We start from the raw sequence: 18,780 nt of genomic DNA, 5'->3' as shown, positions 1-18,780 counted from the left end.
TAAACCTAAAAAAAAAAATCATAAATGCTCACTCAGAGCAAACCGTCCAACAGAGGGTAATTCTTAAAAACAACCATATCAGGCTTCTTTTGAAAGTTTTTGGTCTTCACTTTCAAGTCCTGGACAGCTTTCTCAACTCTTGCGGACTCCAAGGAAAGTGCTTTATCTTCTTCCAAAAAAGCAGTTGTGGTGGAAATTGCTTCAGCAGCGGCTGCTGCTCTTTCAAACTTAATCATCTCAATCCGACGACGAAGCCAACTTACATTGAACCGCAAAATATCGCAATTCGATATCATGTCGTCCCATCTGTGGAGTTCATGATTCTTAAAATGTCGCAGATTCGTCTCCATCATCTCTTCAATGATCGGTAAAACTCCGGCGACTGTAGTCAGGAGGGTCGGCAAGAAGCCTCTCCACACCTCGGTAGTGGCAATGTGTTTGTATCGTATCCATATTTTGGTATGCAAAGATGCGTGACACTTGGAAACGACGAAGTCGCCGACTACTTCATTATTCGGAAAATTGTTGATCATGGGAGTCTCAACGGGAGTCCAGGTGCTGGGTAATGAATTCTAACTCCAGTATCTGCGGAGTTGGTATAGTTTTCGTCGACGCCGTCATCATCAGTCGCAGATCTTCCATGCCTTCTATTTCTAGCGTCAACAAAAACATGCAAATCAACCTGCGGTGAGGAAGAAGTTTTCAATTTCAGATGAAGATCGGATAAACCGTTGAGGAAAACTCCAATCAAGAAATCATAGAATTACTTGCAGATGTGCCGGCTTCAGTACGAGATGGCATGTACCGGGCAGGGGCTCTAACAGTCCCATTGGGTCTTGAATTATGAGAAAAATATGGATTCTTATGATTATCCTGCAACAAATCATTTTCCTATGATCAATAACTCTGATCGTATGGGGATGAAGGAAATATACAACTTACTGGGACGGACGCTTCTATTTCATGCTTCGACTGAGGTTCGGTTCGAGAAGAAATACTACTGCTGGACATAGCGATGAAAAAGTATGATGATCAAGATTTCCTCTACGCGATGAAGCTGACTCGAGAGTGGAAGAAATATTTGCATAAGTGCTAAACCCTAAGTCTTGGGAATATATATCAGAACGATAAACACTTATCTTCTATAGATGGTCAAGTCAGTTGCAAAGTTTATTGAAACCCTAAGTTTCAAACAAGATCAGTACTGAAGACGCAGAAAAAATATCACACCGGGGACTGACAATGGCCAAAGCTGGGCGTAGTCAGTGGCCTACAGTTTAGTGTGTGGTTTCTCAACCTATGTGGCACGTCCTAGCATTTTCACATATGAAAGCCATCAGAGCAAGTCTAAGAGAATCGTGATGGATTTTAACACATGGACATCAATCCGTTTCATTCAGTTCAATCAGAAATGAAGGAAGAATCAATATTAATAAAAGGGTTTCTCATTCAAAAGGGAAAAATCTTACTTCTGAAGCAAAGATGTTCAAATGATCAAAGAGATGTCTACTACGAATACTAAGAAGAACATTTTAATGTCTAAACAAGACCAGGAGCAAGACTACTCGTCGGATTCATCAGAGTTGTCAGAGTTATCAGATTCATCGTCGTCGTCTTTTGCAGAGTCCTCTTTAGATTCCTCATCGGAATTGCTGTCAGGGCCATTGATGAAGTCTGGATGAAATTCAGGATCGCTATACAAGGAATCCAAATACTCTTCTTTTTCACGCTCAGCTTCAAGGTCAGCTTTGACCAGTTTCTCGATCTCCCTGGTACGCCGGTCTGGCTTAATCTTTAGGACTCGCGGCACCCACACGGGTTCATCTTCCGAAGCATCAGAATCAGAGGGTACACCGTCAGCTCGAGATCGAAGCTTCTCCTTAGCTGCTAGCACTCTGCGCTGAACCCGATCCCTCATTCGCCGATAATCATCCATCCTGTCATCCTCGGCTTTTTTCTTCATGAGATCAGCATAAGTAACTCTACGGTCATTAAGAGGCGCACTAGGCTTCGTTCCCTCAGTATGATGCATCTTAGCTCGTTACTTGGCTGCGGAAGCTTTGGAATCCTCTTCAGAAGAGCTAGAGGAGTGGCTATAATCATAATCGCTGCAGCTGGAAGTCACCATTTCCTGGAACAAGGAGCACAAAATTACGGATATGCTGATAATAAATCTGCTACCAAAATGGTAATTCTCAACTCTTACCTTTTTACGATTCCACTAACAATAGTGATTGTAATGCAAGATTTAACACTGCAAAACTTGCTCGTTCATCGAATCTACAAAAGATGAGCAAAACTCAGATTTTCATAAAATCATGAATATTTCTACTATGTGAACATTCACCATGGAATTATGAAAACTAAAACATTATTTTATCATAAATAATTGTTTACTTCTAAGGATTACACAAAACTCAAGTTTTGATTTTTAAAAGAAAATAATATACATATTTACATATATATAAGAAACGTGATTAACTCATGTAAATACAAAAAAAAAACATTTTGATGTGAGCAAGGCTCACGTAAATAGATTTTTGGATATTCCACGGTTTCATCAAAATAATAATATAATCCGTGAACAGGTCACGGTTTTTATAAAAAAAAAAAAAAAAAAACTCTTTTCCTTCGTACGATCGTCTTTCTTTGAAACGAGGGTTTATTTCGGTATTGTGAAACATTCATATATTTTATGATATAGTTTTTGTCTTCATGAAAGCTCATAAACAAAGTTTTATCACTGGACATAGGTCTACATATAAAAAATCTCTCCTAAGTCAGGGATTATGACTAGTTTCTTAAACTAACGATCAAACGAACATACGTTTTCTAAAAACAAGGGTTTTCTACGAAACTCACACTTATATACACATGTATGATCAACTCATGAAACATCAAACTTAAAAAAATAAAATAAAATCGCTTACCTGGACGGTGTCGGCCGGAATATGGCCGGACGGTGATCGAACGGTCGAACGTCGGCAAGCTCCGGCGAAATTTTTCTCCTACTTTCCTCTGTGCTCAAGCGTGAAGATGATGAAGGGAGGAAGGTGGCGGTCGGCCAAGGTGAAATAAAAAAAAAAGAGAGAGATTAATTCCCTTTTATATCAATTTTTTTTTCCAAAACCTAATTTCACAAGGATTTCCTTTTTGGGTCCGGCCCGTGAATCCTAAACCGACCAAGGTTCCTTCATCAAATCAACGGTTCTACACCAATTTATGCTCATTAGACGATGCTTTATCATACCACTGGGATCTTCGTTCAAGTCGTGATTTGCTCGTACAATCGAAAATCCGGTAACGTCTTATCTTACGACTAAGTTCAATTACTTATATTGTTTAGAACTAGAAAATCACCATTCAATGTTGACTGAGGAACATGATTGTCCCTCACTAAGCAGGGGACTTAATGTAGATGGTGGATTTTCGACAAGGGCTAAAATCGTAAACCCATAATTATACGTACTTCTGATCCAGCAATCAGATGAGTATTGGGGCTCATGTCTCTCATCAAATCTCTGACTGAGAATACTGTCTCTCAGAGTATATGCAGATATGTAGCCTCTCAGCTGAGGCAACGGCAAATCTCATGAATAATGAGCAATTTCAGTAATTACTTCCATATAGAATCGCAAGATTAGACGGCTCCTAGACAGCTCGCCTGCTAGTATAGAGCAATAACGTCTTTAGGATGTAACAATGTTTTCCCTGACTATATAGAAGGAATATGACGCTTCAACAAGCTCATATCACTCGATTCCTTCTAAAAACTTAATGCTCCTAGACGATCGTACTAGTATAGAGTCATCAATTAATTATTCCTAAATCATTAGAATCGTTCACTGAATCCTTGAAAAATATTTTACGTTATTCATAATATTTCGTTACTTCAATTCATGGTTTTCCCAGCAGAACTTCGTGGGTTCGTGATAAATATTCAACGTACGTGCATCTGAGCTACCTTCGAGTAAGCCTCGACCAAAAGGATGCAAGTGTACTCAACAATAATGCACTAACGAGCACCTGAACACACGAACGAGCATCTCAAAATACGACGGTACGATGAACCTATGCAAAATAGGAAAGAAAATAATAAATAATAAAAATATTAACTGAGGCGCTTGGGGACTGGGCCCACCGGCCGGCCAGTCGTGACGTGACCAGTTCCACACTCAATTTTATATTTTATTATATTTTTATTATTTTCCTTGATCTCATGAAAATTCCCTCATTTGAGCAAAATTCCTCTGTTTCAAGGAAACTCCTCACTCTCATGGTGTTTCCTTCACATCAAGGAAATAATAAAATAATTAGGAAATGTGTGTGGGACCATGCCTACTAGCTGGCGGTCATGCTCTAGTTGTAGTCGGTCCCACACCTTGCATTCCTTATTATTTTATTATTCTTATTTCCTTGATTTCATGAAATTCCTTGATCTCATGGTACTTCCTTAATTTCATGATATTTCCTTCAAGTCATGAAAAATAATAAAAATTAAGGAAACTCATGGGACCGAGCCCTAGCCGGCCGGTAATGCCCTAGCCGGTCCCACACGCCTTTTATTTTATTATTATTATTTTTTATGTTTCCTTGATCCCATGAAATTCCTTGATTTCATGATATTTCCTTCAAATTATGGAATTTCCATAAAATCATGAAAAAATACATAAAATTAGGGAAAACTCACGGGACTGGGCCCTAGCCGGCCGACCATGCCTAAGCCGGTTCCACACGCCCTTATTTTATTATTATTTGTTTCCTTCATCTCATGGAAACTCCTTCACTTCAAGGAAACTCCTTGATTTCAACAAAAACTCCTTTATTTCAACAAACTCCCTGATTTCATGGTATTTTCATAAAATCATGAAAAATATAATAAAGTTAGCTATGGGACCGGGCTCATTGGCCGGCCGCCCATGCCTTTGGACATATTCGGTCCCACACTTCATGATTCCTTCAATTTTATTATTATTTTTCCTTCATCTCATGAAGTTTGCTCAGTTTCAGCAAAAACTCTGATTTTGTCATATTTTCTCAAAATGTTACTCAAACGCACATCAGAAAATATCAAAATTCTCAGGACTGAGACGTGCACACTCTGGCGATGTGAGCATGTTACCTTGACCAACCAAGGTTGGCTCTTTGGCTTGTAAGAAGCCGGTCCCACGCATTTTCACAGTTTGACCTAATTTGCGCTATTGCACGTATTTGGGTCCAAAACTCTTCCAAACAACTTGGAATTTCATGGAATGATCGTCAGACGATCCCGTGACCAACCAGGGCTGGTTTTATGACCCCTTGGTCGGTCCCTCATCTATTCATAATTAATTAGGTTTTATCACCTAAGGCTCAGACGAGCATTATTTTAATAATAAATGATTAAACCAGCATTTGATCATCCTTTTACCAACTCTTCAAGAGACCTTGGTATTTGCTCACTCGAGCATATAGGTGCTACATGGTTGATCCATAATCCCATGTAGCCGGTCCTTCCTTCACTTTGTGGTTAATTTTCAATGAACCATCAATTGATCATCAATTGATCGATTTAGGGTTTCGAGTCCAAGGTTCATAGTTCCATATTCGAACGCTAATAATTTTATGTTGATCTCATGATCAACATTTTATTAATTATACTCGGTCCAGTTGCTAGTATCTTAATTTAATATTTTATCTGGTCACGCTACCAATTATTTATCAAACGAGAAACATTTGCTCAAACCAAGGAATATTGGTTCAACTATCAATATTCAATTCATCGAATGAGCAATATTTTCTCACCTTAACTATCGATGTTTACTTGAGAATTATACCTCTGTCTCAACAAACATGTTCAATTTGTGCGTTTCAGAACATTTGCAAATCATGTTCAACTCAGCAATACATGGACCCATCGTCCCATGAAGTCATGAAGTCAGCAACTGACTAACTAAATACATGTCTGCCTTGCAGACTCCACAATCACGAGACATCAATCGTGTCACATGGGGGATATTAACTAGGGTTTTGGTCTGGCGGTTTACGGCACGTGTATTCATACACACGATGAGAATGTGAGCAATTCGTGCAATTAGTTGAAGGAGTTAAAAAAATTAGTGGATGGAAAATCGACCAAGTATCCGCACGTTGAGCAACTGGTTTTAACACGATTTCCACTTCTCCACTCTTTGATTCCATCAACTATCACACTTCATGGGATCATGGTGTTTACAATTCTAACAATATAAATAAGTCTCTGAATCATGATTGAAAACAAGACAATCTTACCTCAAACAGACAACACGAGATTAACAACTCAACGTCTGAGCAATTACTCCCAAAAGAGCAAATTCAATCATTCAGAACTTATCTTATTTTCAGAATACACAACACACCTACAATCTTCGATCACCATCTCACACATTTCTCAGCTTCCCTCCTACAGATCGACTCATCCTCTCTTGTGACCAAGGTTTTTAAATCGTGAATCGTTTTTCATTTTTTAAGAATCGAGTCGTATGTTGAATCGTGAATCGCAGATTCATGGTTTATTTTTGAATTGTATGTTTGCTTAGTTGATTTATGGAAACATTTGACAAAAAGTCGCAAGTATGTGTTCATTATAAATATTTACTGCGTTAGTTACTGATAAAGTTAAAATAGTTTCAATAATTAACCAAAATAAGAAGTCTGGTATAGTGGTTAGGGTAGTTAAGAACGATCTATAAGATCTGAGGTTCGATTCGCGCCCAACTTTTCCTATTTCTTTTACATTTTATCATCTTAAAATGTTGAAATCGCATCAAAAAAAGAATCTTCACGATTCAGTGAAGATTCGTTTCAATGTACCAAGTTGAAGCGAATTCAAAAAATATGAAGCGAATCGTACGAGTCAACTCGTGACTCGTACGATTTTCAATACCATGCTTGTGACTGAATTTACTTTAGAACGTCCATTGTCTTGGTTTAGGTTGGAGTACTACAGATTGATCTCTCGAATTCAAAGCACTCCCTTCTTGCAGTGCATTTGTGTGAGGTTTGACAGTTCGCTCGGTTTAAGGAGTTTCCTCCGCACAGTCATCTCCTCAATTCCGTAAAAACCATCAACTCGTTTTGCCCCATCTACAAATATATAAGAAAATGATTGGAGAATCTATTGAGTTTGAATAAGAAATGATGAGGATTAGTTCATCTCCTGAAGCAGTCAGAATTGCTACTAGCGAAAGAAACAGTGAAGCTAAACTTGAAGTACACACAAATAAATCTAAGACGTAGAATGCAGGTATGACCAAGCAAAAACTGAGGGGAATACGAAAAAATTCTACTATAGAAAACTTATGTGAAAGATTATGTTGGTTTTAAATGAGGAACTTACGACTACTAGCAATGGACACTGAGTCACAAGGAAGAAACGAAACACAAAAGAAAAGAGACTACAACCTAAAGCAACAAAACTCTGAAGAACACGCACGACCAATACACACAAAAGATAACATGTAGCGCCCCTAAAGCTAACAGCTGACTAATCCAAGAGATTAACTAAATAAAGATGCACTAAGAATCTAAACACATGTACTTAAGCATTCAATTAAGAAATGCGATACAAAACTTAACCCAAAACTAACGCGCTCTGAAACATATGTATACAAGAAGTCCTCTCAAATAATACATATACAATAGTCACTTGGTTTACAGATACAATATGTAATATAATAAACATAATAGAAGTTAACCAACTAATGAAAACAACCCTTAAAGCTTTCGATTCGCAACTCTGATCTGTCTCTGAAACTGAAAGTGGGAATGGGTGAGCACATCATCCCTAAAAGGGGTACCCAGTAGGAATAACATTTAACTTTCAAGTAATCATGGCAAGATTTGGAAAACAATAATGTTTTCCCAAACATTAAAAAGTGACCAAGTCACTGAAATAAACAAACATGTATATGGAAAAACTCCTTCCTCAAATAATGTATAATATTCGTGCTAACCACACTCATTAGCTATTGATATCACCAAGACCATGATGACCCACTCTAAGCAATAAAAGATGAATTTATGTAGGTATAAATATGAAGGAGCGTATCATATATATCATAAGTGGAAATTCTCATTTCCCATAACAATTCATAATGACAAACAAAATATTACAAGTCCTTTTCAAATCGTGGAAAGATTCACAGAATCAATAGAATTATCATAATGCAATTTAAACAAAGCATGATATGCACAACTAGACAATGTATGAATTTGATAAACATAAATCTTTGTAAAAGAAAACATCAATGGTTACAAGAGACTCAAAAGTATTCCCACCTCTTTTGATGACAAGCCACGCCTACCTCGAGATCCACGATCCACTGGTTCGTCCTTTGAATCGATCGTTGTTAATATAGACTAACTGTTAATCATACAAGAAGTCTAAGAATCTAGCCAAAAGGCTCACACATGAATCACACAAGTCTTTCTAATAGTTTTAACACTAGTGGAAAACGAGTTTTTTAAGTCTGCTTGAGATTTAAATAGGACTTCCTCATGCTTTCTTTATCAATCAGGCTTTCCAAGGTAGTCTTTTTTCACGAAAAAGTAAATCGAGTCCCCGTAGCAGTCCTAAGAAAAATAAATACTTACACGTGGACCAATATTAAAACTGCGCGTGGAACTTGTTCTTGTGATACCATTTCAGTTAGGACTGCGTTATAAAATTGTTACTATAAGTTTCTAGAAATAAGTCTTATCTACATTGTTTTTATCGTTCTGCCCCTTCTATCACTTCTTTCACAGCCTCACTTCTCTCTCAGTTTCCCCCTCTCAGAGCAACTGCAGTGGTGCGAGTATAACCAAAGACCAAAGAGGAAAAAAAAAGATCAAATTTTGGGTTTAATCTGGTGTGTGACCCTACGGTGGAAAAACTAAATTTGGTCAGACGGACATTATACCAACGCCTGGTGTGGGGCGTAGAATATATCAACGCCTGGTGTGGGGCGTAGAGTATACGTTCGCCCGAAGGAGAAAAAAAAAATAAAAAGAAAAAAGAAAAAAAGTGGGGCGGAGGTATTATGCCCGCCCCATGAATTTGAATTTTGTAAAGAGTGGGGCGGAGGTATTAAGCCCGCCCCACACAAAAGATTAAAAAAAAAAAGAAAAAGGGCGGACATTATACCAACGCCTGGTGTGGGGCGTAGAATATATCAACGCCTGGTGTGGGGCGTAGAGTATACGTCCGTCTGGTTATGGGGCGTGGACTATATAAACGCCCGATTATATTTGGGTTTGGTCTTGGTCGCAGACCAAATTTGGTCTGGATTTCTTTGATCAAATTTTAATCGATGGTCCGTCCCACTACGCCTATCAACTGGACACTATATTTGGGTTTAGTCGTCCATTGTGGACGCTCTCACGGATCGAACATTAATATCACAAATCCAAGATTATTCATAACCCCATCTCAAAATCAAAAGCAAATACTTTTTTCCTAACCCGATATCTAGTTTGATTAATGAGAAGAAGAAGATATCGAACTTTTAACTTTGATTTAGTTTTTACTTGAGATTATTATTATCTGATTAGATTAGAATAGATTAGATTGGTATGGACGTATTGCATAATTCGATCTGAAGATATAGATCCATCATCGACGACATCATGTACTGTTATTGGTATTATTTCTGGTGGTGATGAAGACCCAAGATGAAGATTCAATCAGGTATAAACCTAGCTGTTGTTAAAAAAAAAATCCATTCTGATTCTGATGCTTGATTCTGCAAATATTTGTATTTGTGTATTGTATTTGAAGGAGTTTTAAAGCATGGGTTTTCTCAGCTTTGGTGGTTGCTACTCACAAACCTGAATCTGCTGATTCTTGGTATGTCTCCAAATCTTAAAATAAAATCAGATTTTAGTAAATTTTTGAAACAGAACCCTAACTATGTTTTTGCTGTTATTTAATGCTTGGTAGCCATTAAACAAGCATTTTATTTGAACATACTGGAAGAAGCAGAGTTCACAAACCTGAATCTGCTGATTCATTGAGGCAGAGAAAACCCCTATATCATCTAATCAACATTAAAATCTCAGAGGTTTTAGCTATTTATTTGTATACCTTTGTGCGGAGGTTTGTTTTATTTCTCTGCAATTTGTTTTGGATCCATTATTTGATGTTGATTTGGTTTATGAAATGTTTATTGTGTTTATATTCTGGGTGTTTCAGGTTTGGAATCGACAATAAATGCAGCTAAGAAGTCTGGGGTTTTGAGTTCTATAATTATTTCTTGAGTTGCTGAATTTTTCTAGTTTTTTTCGATTTTTTGTTTGATAAAATTTGTCTGGTGTTAGTTGTGAAATGGGGTTTGATAAGAACCATGATGGATTTTGTTTTTGGTGTTTGATGTTTGCAGGGATTTCTCTCGATGGTAAGAAGAGTAATTTATATAAGTACTAAATTTTCACATTGATGATTTTTGTGTTCTTTGTTTGATGTTCACTAGAAATATCTGGATACTCTGAATTGGTTAATATGCAATCATAGGTGCTTAAGTGGTCTATTATCATACGTTTCTCATTTCATATCTCTGACCTTCACTCCTACCACTACTTCAAAAGCCTTTATCATCTAAAGGAATGGAGATAAATAATTTTGTCCTGACTCTGTACTAACCTGAGGTTAGGAAATGATTTGTTGAATAGAGGTTAAAATATTAATATATAAGATAATTTTAATTAAGATTTTTATATGGTTAATGAAATTTTGTATGATTTATTTCGAATCGGTTCTCAACCACTTTGTTCCCCTTAAAACATGATCTTTACGTATATGTGGCCACCAGTTAGGATCGAGATTAGTTTTACAATGAACCAGCCAGTTTGAGTTTCTTTTTATAGTCACTTTAGTTTCATTCATCTAGAAAATTTAGTAGAAACTTGGTAATAAGTGGTGAATAAATTGTATTCTTTGTATGACGCCACATATTTATAGAATTAGCATGATCCTATGCCCTTGCTTCCACCCCTACGTTACATCATTCTAATGATCAAGCTAATAAGAAATAATATCATCTTATCTCCTTTCCCCACATTTATGTAATGTTGATTACTTTCTCTGCTATGTGGTGTAGATGATTTGTCTAAAATATGGTATGTGCTTTTTGTTAGGTGGTTGCTGAGTTGTGGGTGTTGTTCATGTACTCTGGATTGTGGGGACTGTTAGTGGCAATGATGGTGAGCACATTAAAGTTACTCTCGTATGCATTGTTGTTTAGGTCATGCATATGATCTTGCGGGATTATGTAACTTTAATATATACTGATGCGTATAGCGATATTTAGATTCTATGGCTGGCAGTCAAAAGGAGTAGAGTGCTCAATTTGAGAATTGTGTGATTAATTTGCATTTGATGGTTCTTCAGTTTCAAGTATATTCATTTTCTTTTTGGTGTAACTTCTTTAAGATACACTTTGCTCCATTCAGCGATGTGTATTTGGATATTCAAGTAGCAAACAAGGTAACTGGTTTCTCTATTCTACATTCTTCTTCAAGTTTCATGTGTTATATTTTGCTCGTAATTGGTGCAACACAGTTTCAAGATCCACTGATTTCAACATCTATAGTTGAATCAAACTTATGTGTCTAATTCTATTAGTTGATAGTTGTTGGTTATTGCTTATAGTTTCTGCCTATATCTTCTTAAAGTTTGCTGTCTGAACAACTTGTTTTGTGTCGACTGCATGTGTCCTGTAAACTTTTTGTCCTCGAGCTTATGCATACCCATATGATGACTGAATCACTTAAAACTTTTTTTCTTTTCTTTTCAAGGCTTGTAATTATGACTTGTGATGTCTTTGCGTAGCTTGATTTGATATTTATTTATATTTTCTCTTTGGTGTTGTCGTGGATCAGTGAGGAAGACTGTTAACCTAGATAGGGCAGGTGCACATGTTTTGATAAACAAGGCAAGGATTGAGTGTCAAAGACGCAGACTCACAGTTAAGGATCCTGTAACTATTTGTGCATTGCTCGAGGTATGTATTATCCTTTTTTTATTATTATTGTGTTGCCATAAGTTTTGATTGAGTTTTTGGTGTGCATAAAATTCAGTGAGCATGTTCTTCACAAGAACAAACTTTCTGTATGAATTGAATGACAAGAACTCACTCGATGTCCTGAATGCTTTGAACATCAGGTTACTTGATGTTTGTAGCATATGTATGAATTTACGTGTGTATTTTAGTTGCTGAGCATATGTTCTATTATATTAGCAGGCCGGTCTGCCTTAATTTTCTTATCTTTGCTAAGCCTAAATATTGCCAACTCATTGGCTGTGAATGTACAAGTATTAGTATCTGAAATTACTTGCACAATACTCGAGTTTCATTTATGCGAAGTAGATCAACCATAAGTCAGCTGTTAGAGAATTGCTTGTTTGTGAGAATCATTCATACTATGCTGCCAGAAACTTTTTTGTTCAACTTCTTATGCACAAACTTATTTTGATGCAGGTATATTATTCCAATCAGTTGGGCAGCTCAGTTCATCTTTTTGCTGGTTTTAGTTTATTTCATCATCTGTATGTTGATCTGTAGGTTGGTTTCCGCCTATTGTAAGAAAATACATCTTTAAGAACCTGAAATGATGTTAATTCAGTAGTTATGTGGAGTTTTCTGTAGGTTGGTTTCCGCCTATTGTATATCGTACAATAAATTTCAAATGGTGAATGTTTTGATCAGTTTATGAAATAAATTTCTAGTTTCAGTTTAATGAATTCGTAATCTTAGGTTCAGTCAGTCAGAAAAAAGTAGTCATAAAAAAGTCATACGATTCAGATGAATCAGATTTTCGAAATAGGTTCAGTCAGAATTACCAGTTAGACTGGGTCTCAGACGAATCAGCTTTTGTGAAAATTTTAAGCCCAGATTAGATCATCCTTTACTGGTTCAAATATAAAATTAATGAAAGGACTGTGTTGGCCAGCAATAAATTTTAGACTGATGAAGTAAGTCTTAATTTAAAAAATTAAAAGAATCTCAGAAACAGTCCCGTTAAGAATTAAGACTCCAGGATTGGGGATCCCAGAAACAGTCTTATTTAGAGGTTTTAAAGCTTTTTTTGGCAGACATTTCTTTTTGTATTTTCCACTAGGTGAGTATACATCTTTGTAGAAGAAACCAAAGTCTAATTCGGACCACTAGTCCAAAACATCTAATTAAGAAAACTGTCCTAAGCCCACAACCACCAAACTATACTAACGGTCGAACTAAGGGTCAACTAGCAGTCAAGGTCCAAAGTCGGGTCAAAGTCCAGGGTCAAATAGTCAGCTGAGTCAAATCGGTCAAGGTCCACTGAGTCAAGCCTGGTCGGGTCTAGTCACTGAGTTAACTCAGTCAAATACACTAAATCACTTAAACAGATTAAGTCAGCTAGTCTGACTAGGATGACTAAGAGCAACTGCAGTGGACGACTAAACCCAAATTTGGTGTCGAGTGGGCTGGCGTAATGGGACGGACCATCGATCAAAATTTGATCAAAGAGTAAAACTCGGACCAAATTTGGTCGGCGATTAAGACCAAATCCAAATATAGTCGGGCGTTTATATAATGTCCGCCTACCCGACGGGCGTTGGTATAATGTCCGCCTGTAGACGCGCGTTCGTAAAGTTAACGCCTGATGCAGGGCGTTGGTATAATGTCCGCCTGGATGGGGCGTTGGTATAATGTCCGCCTGAATGGGGCGTTGGTATAATCAACGCCTGGTATGGGGCGTTGGTATAATGTCCGCCTGGATGGGGCGTTGGTATAATCAACGCCGGACACCACATAAGCCATGGGGCGTTGATAAAGTCTTGAACCCAAATTTGAAAAGTTTACAAAACTTTGGTTGGGGCGTTGTCTTTATCAACGCCCCATTTTTTTTTTTTTTTTTTTTTGAACCCGGGCGAACGTATAATCTCCGTCCCACACACCAGGCGTTGCTATAGTTCACGCCCCATACAGGCGTTGTCTTTATCAACGCCCCATACCAGGCGTTATCTTTATCAACGCCCCATGCCAGGCGTAATCTTTATCTACGCTGGACGATGAAGCGGACTTTATATCAACGCGCGACCAAATTTACTCTTCACCCGCTACGTCACAGGACGGACTAAACCCAAATTTGATCTTTTTTTTTAGTCTTTGGTCTTTAGTTATGCTCGCACCACTGTGGACGCTCTAACAGCCTACTCCTATTGCAGTCACAAGAATACAACTACTCTAATTCTATTCATATGATCAATACACAAACTATTTATAATAATAGAATTCTAGATTTCAAAATACAATTGTAATTTTAAGCTTTACCTGCAATTGCAGCTTTAAGCATCACTAGAGAAGTTCAACTCAACACACTTATCTAACCATCATTCCTATAACTCAGTTACATAACATCAGATTCTCAATTAATCCCTATTTCATCAATCTCACAATTACATCACCACTCCGACCGTTCCCTGCATATTACAGCACCATCACAGCTAACTTAAATCAATCACCACGTATCTAAGTTTCAATAAACAGCTACAACTCATTCATGCCAAACAACCAATCACCCCATAGCTGCAAGACTATTTCCTCTCATTGAATTACTGTATCTAATTCACTTCCCAGTTCCATTAGTTATAACTGCATCCCAGTTAGTCGCACAGGAAGACAACTCATAACAACAACAACATCACAGGCAAATGACTCAACCACGGTTTCATTACTCTCTCTAACTCCGGTTCTGTAATTTCAACCACAAAGACAACACCGCAACCTTTAACTGCTACTCAACATAACACTACATTTGCACGATCCCATTACACATTCATGTATACCCAGAACTGCAATACCCGTCACCATTTTAATTCTACCACATGTAGCAGCCACTTAACCCCACCACATGTCATTTATATTCACTACCATTAACAAAGCAATACCCATCTCATCTTCTTCTCATTCTCCCAGTTCATAAGTACATACATTCATCTCAAGTAACTCAGTACCTTAGCTTGACATACCACCACCATGATCCCAGTTCTAGTTGTAACATCTGCACTTCAACAATCTGCAGTATTCATTCCTTCTACAGGCCCTAACATTCATCTATATAATCAAACTCCAATAACTGCAACTCTATCAGTCCTACACCTCTGAATACTACACCAACAATTCCATTTCATATAATCCACAATTGAAATTAATAACTTAACTAAAAACAAAGAGAAGATCAATTACCTCATAACAGATCCACAATAACTAGTTAACTCCAACCCTTTCCTCAATTAATCAAACCCAAGCTGTAATTCAACATCTGCTGCAAAACTTCAAACATTAACTTCTCAGATTACTTCCAGACCACTTCAGATTATCAATTGAATGGAAAACCTTACTTCAATCAACTAAACGCATCTCCAGTTTCTTCTTAATTATCACCTAGTTCGAATTGAAATTTAAATCAGGAAACCATAATTTCAATAGCAGCTTCGGAAAACACCCCACAACCACAATTCAACTCGAACTTCAAACAAACTCTTCAAACTATCAAACTCATCCATTAATCAACCAATTCTAAACCTCAATTAAACCAAACCCTGACTTCTCAAATTGACAACTAATTGTGTTCTTGTTCAAAATTAAACCCATAACCTTCATCTTCACATCATATCAGTAAAACCCATCTTCAATCAGCTTCTAAAACCTTCAATTTCATCTTCCTTGGCTTTTCTCATAAACCCTAATTCGAACTCTGAGAAACCCTAACTTTTGATTCATCTTCAGAACTACTTCAATTAGATATTAATTCATCCAACCAAAGCTCTAAATCTTCATTTTTTAAATCTTCAGAACCTAAATCCGATCTATTAACCCTAGTTCTGTCAACTGAATCACCTATCTACTCGAATCTGAGTCAACTACCTCGAACCAACACCACTACCATCAGCCAATACTTGATCTCCTTCACGTTCTAACGATTTCAAAACTCCCTTGTTAATCTCACAGATTCACCGGAGAAAGAACAGAGAAAAGAAAAGAAGAAGAAAGGAAGAAAGAAAGAAGAAAAGAAAGAGGAAAATGATTCCTCTTCGGTCTGGCTAGGGGATAAGAACGACCAAAATGTTAAAGACACCCAACCAAAGATAAGGGTAGCCAGGTCAGTTTGGGTGTAAAAATACTACTTTTCCTCCTTATTAAGCTGATAAATTCTTCTTCGTCCGGTATTCGAATGACACGTTCGAGTAATCCATCTCACATAACTTTTCGAGTTCTATCTTATGGTACTAGTTTCGTATCTAGTTCTTTGTTAGATTAATTCCTACTAATTAACGTTTGTGTCAGACTAATCAAGTCATTAACGGCTAAGACGTCTTTTGACTGGTCTAATAGCGTTGACGAGCTTGAGGGTCTTTACATAAGAGTACTCTAACACTATTATATCAAAAGTACTCTGTTTCCAGAGATTACACAGCTTCAGACAAAAAGACTTATAATTAACTTTCACAAAGACACAACCTAAAAATGCTTAAATCCAAAATGCTGACACTGTAGAATACAGGGTACATATAGATGCAGTAATGATAAGAAGCAAAAACTAGAGATAAATCACTAAGAAAGATATGCAATACTAGAAAGGCAAACCAATAAGTAAACCTATATGCGCGGACTTAGAGCATCCACAGTGGGCGAGTATAACCAAAAATTTGGGATGAGATCGTAACACAGTGGGACGGAGTAAAGATCAAATCCCAACCAAAGATCAAATTCCAGACCAAATATGGTCGCGACCAAATCCCAAATTCTAATATAGTCGGGCGTAAATTTAAAGTACGCTTGTTGCTGGGCGTAAATTTAAAGTACGCTTGTTAACGGGCGGAGATTTAAATTACGCCCGATGAAATTTTAATTAAATAAAAAAAAAGACCTGATGAAAGTTATAAAGAATGGGGCGGACTTTTAAAGTCCGCCTGATGAAATTTTAATGGGGCGGACTTTTAAAGTCCGCCTGATGAAAAAAGTCCGCCCCATTTTTTTTTTGTAAAATTTCATCAGGCGGACTTTAAAAGTCCGCCCCATTTTTTGTAAATTTCATCAGGCGGACTTTAAAAGTCCGCCCCATTAAAATTTCATCAGGCGGACTTTAAAAGTCCGCCCCATTCTTTATAACTTTCATCAGGCGGACTTTAAAAGTCCGCCTCATTCTTTTTTTTTTTATTTAATTAAAATTTCATCGGGCGTAATTTAAATCTCCGCCCGTTAACAAGCGTACTTTAAATTTACGCCCAACAACAAGCGTACTTTAAATTTACGCCCGACTATATTAGAATTTGGGATTTGGTCGCGACCATATTTGGTCTGGAATTTGATCTTTGGTTGGGATTTGATCTTTACTCCATCCCACTGTGTTACGATCTCATCCCAAATTTTTGGTTATACTCGCCCACTGTGGATGCTCTAATCTATTGCAGTAATTACAAAGCAATACTGATTTTTTACCTTTTGGTTTTCCTAATTAAAATTATATCTCAATTCAAAGGATTTTCTTAATCGTTATACCTCAATTTCTCCTCAGGAGGCTAGATCCATCTCCTTCTCCCCTCTCTCTAGTTTTTGGTTTTTCTAATTTCTAAAATTCCTTTCCCAATTTTTATTATAAAACCTATATTAATTTCAATACTATTAATCATCATTATTATTAATATACATATTTATTATTTTATTTTATTTATTTTAATTGTTTTTTCATTCTCGATTATTTTTATTTAATTTATAATATTTTAATTAGATGAGTCTATTTCCATCTAGCTTTCCTAGTTCAAGCAACTCACCTAGGCTAAGGCAACTAAAACAATAACCGAAACAAAAGATAAGCTAATTTGGGCAAAATCCTACCCGAAATGGTAAACAAAAATGCCAGGTATTGATTTGGTTTTTGTGACATACTAGAAATAACCCATGTCGTAACGGCACGGCATGAGACAGACTCCTTTTTGGTCATAATGATGTAAACAAATAATACAAACCATGATAAAAATTATTTTGACTTATAAGAACTTGTAGCTATGAAAATCTTAGATATTTGTCATCCAAATAACTATAAATTCGATTATACTTGTAATTGATTAAAATAATAATTTCTGATAAAAACACCAGGAAAACTGTTTTATTTTTCCTAAAAAAAATAATTAGTCGTTCCCTAAAGATTAGTGGTCTTTAATATTGTTTTGTGTTGTATTCGAACCATTATGCTGAATCTTCATCAAAATTTACAATTGTTTCCGAATGAAAGTATACATCACTGTGCACGTTTTCCATATTCGATATTTGCAACACCAAATTAGGAGTTGAGAAGTTGGAGGTGAATCATGCAAAAAGAAAAAGGATTTGGTGATAGTGATTGGTCAGTAATTGAAGGTTTATATGACGATGCTCAATCGTGTTGTTATGGAGAAAAAGACAATCAAGAAGATAAAAAAAATTAGTAGATGCAGAGGAAAAAGGAAACTACCCAAAAAGTCAAGGATGTTTATAAAAAGATCGAGGTTTCAATGTCGGTGTAGCTTTGAAAAGGAATGTGATTCCAACTTAGATGGTTGTCCCATTTGCAAGGATGCTAAGAATGCAATCTTGCAAGTCTGCATGTCCTAGCTAGGTTAATTATACATTTTAAAATAACATTCATTTCACTAAAATTAAAATTAGGCCTATGATTGAAGTGAAAAGTTTTCGTGATTCATTATTTTGATAAATCTCAATTGTATGTATTTATTTTTATTTTTCGATTGTTTCCAAA

At 36.7% G+C, this 18,780-nt stretch overlaps 1 long non-coding RNA gene across 8 annotated transcripts; it reads left to right on the top strand.

The window, feature by feature from the left end:
- The first annotated feature begins 9,384 nt into the window (after nucleotides 1-9,384).
- Nucleotides 9,385-12,735, top strand: LOC113347457. Of its 8 annotated transcripts, none has more exons than XR_003358982.1 (8): nucleotides 9,385-9,688; nucleotides 9,779-9,847; nucleotides 9,941-10,096; nucleotides 10,193-10,394; nucleotides 11,134-11,199; nucleotides 11,429-11,482; nucleotides 11,878-11,999; nucleotides 12,477-12,735. It is a non-coding gene; the product is annotated as an uncharacterized LOC113347457 (long non-coding RNA). The 8 variants fall into 8 exon arrangements; XR_003358985.1 differs by having other exon boundaries at nucleotides 11,307-11,482; XR_003358984.1 differs by having other exon boundaries at nucleotides 10,193-10,416.
- Nucleotides 12,736-18,780: the final 6,045 nt, after the last annotated feature.

This window comes from Papaver somniferum, chromosome 2, assembly GCF_003573695.1.
Source record: "Papaver somniferum cultivar HN1 chromosome 2, ASM357369v1, whole genome shotgun sequence".
NCBI lineage: Eukaryota > Viridiplantae > Streptophyta > Magnoliopsida > Ranunculales > Papaveraceae > Papaver > Papaver somniferum.
The sequence above is the reverse complement of the archived record's forward strand: the minus strand, read 5'-3'. Positions and strand labels throughout refer to the sequence as shown.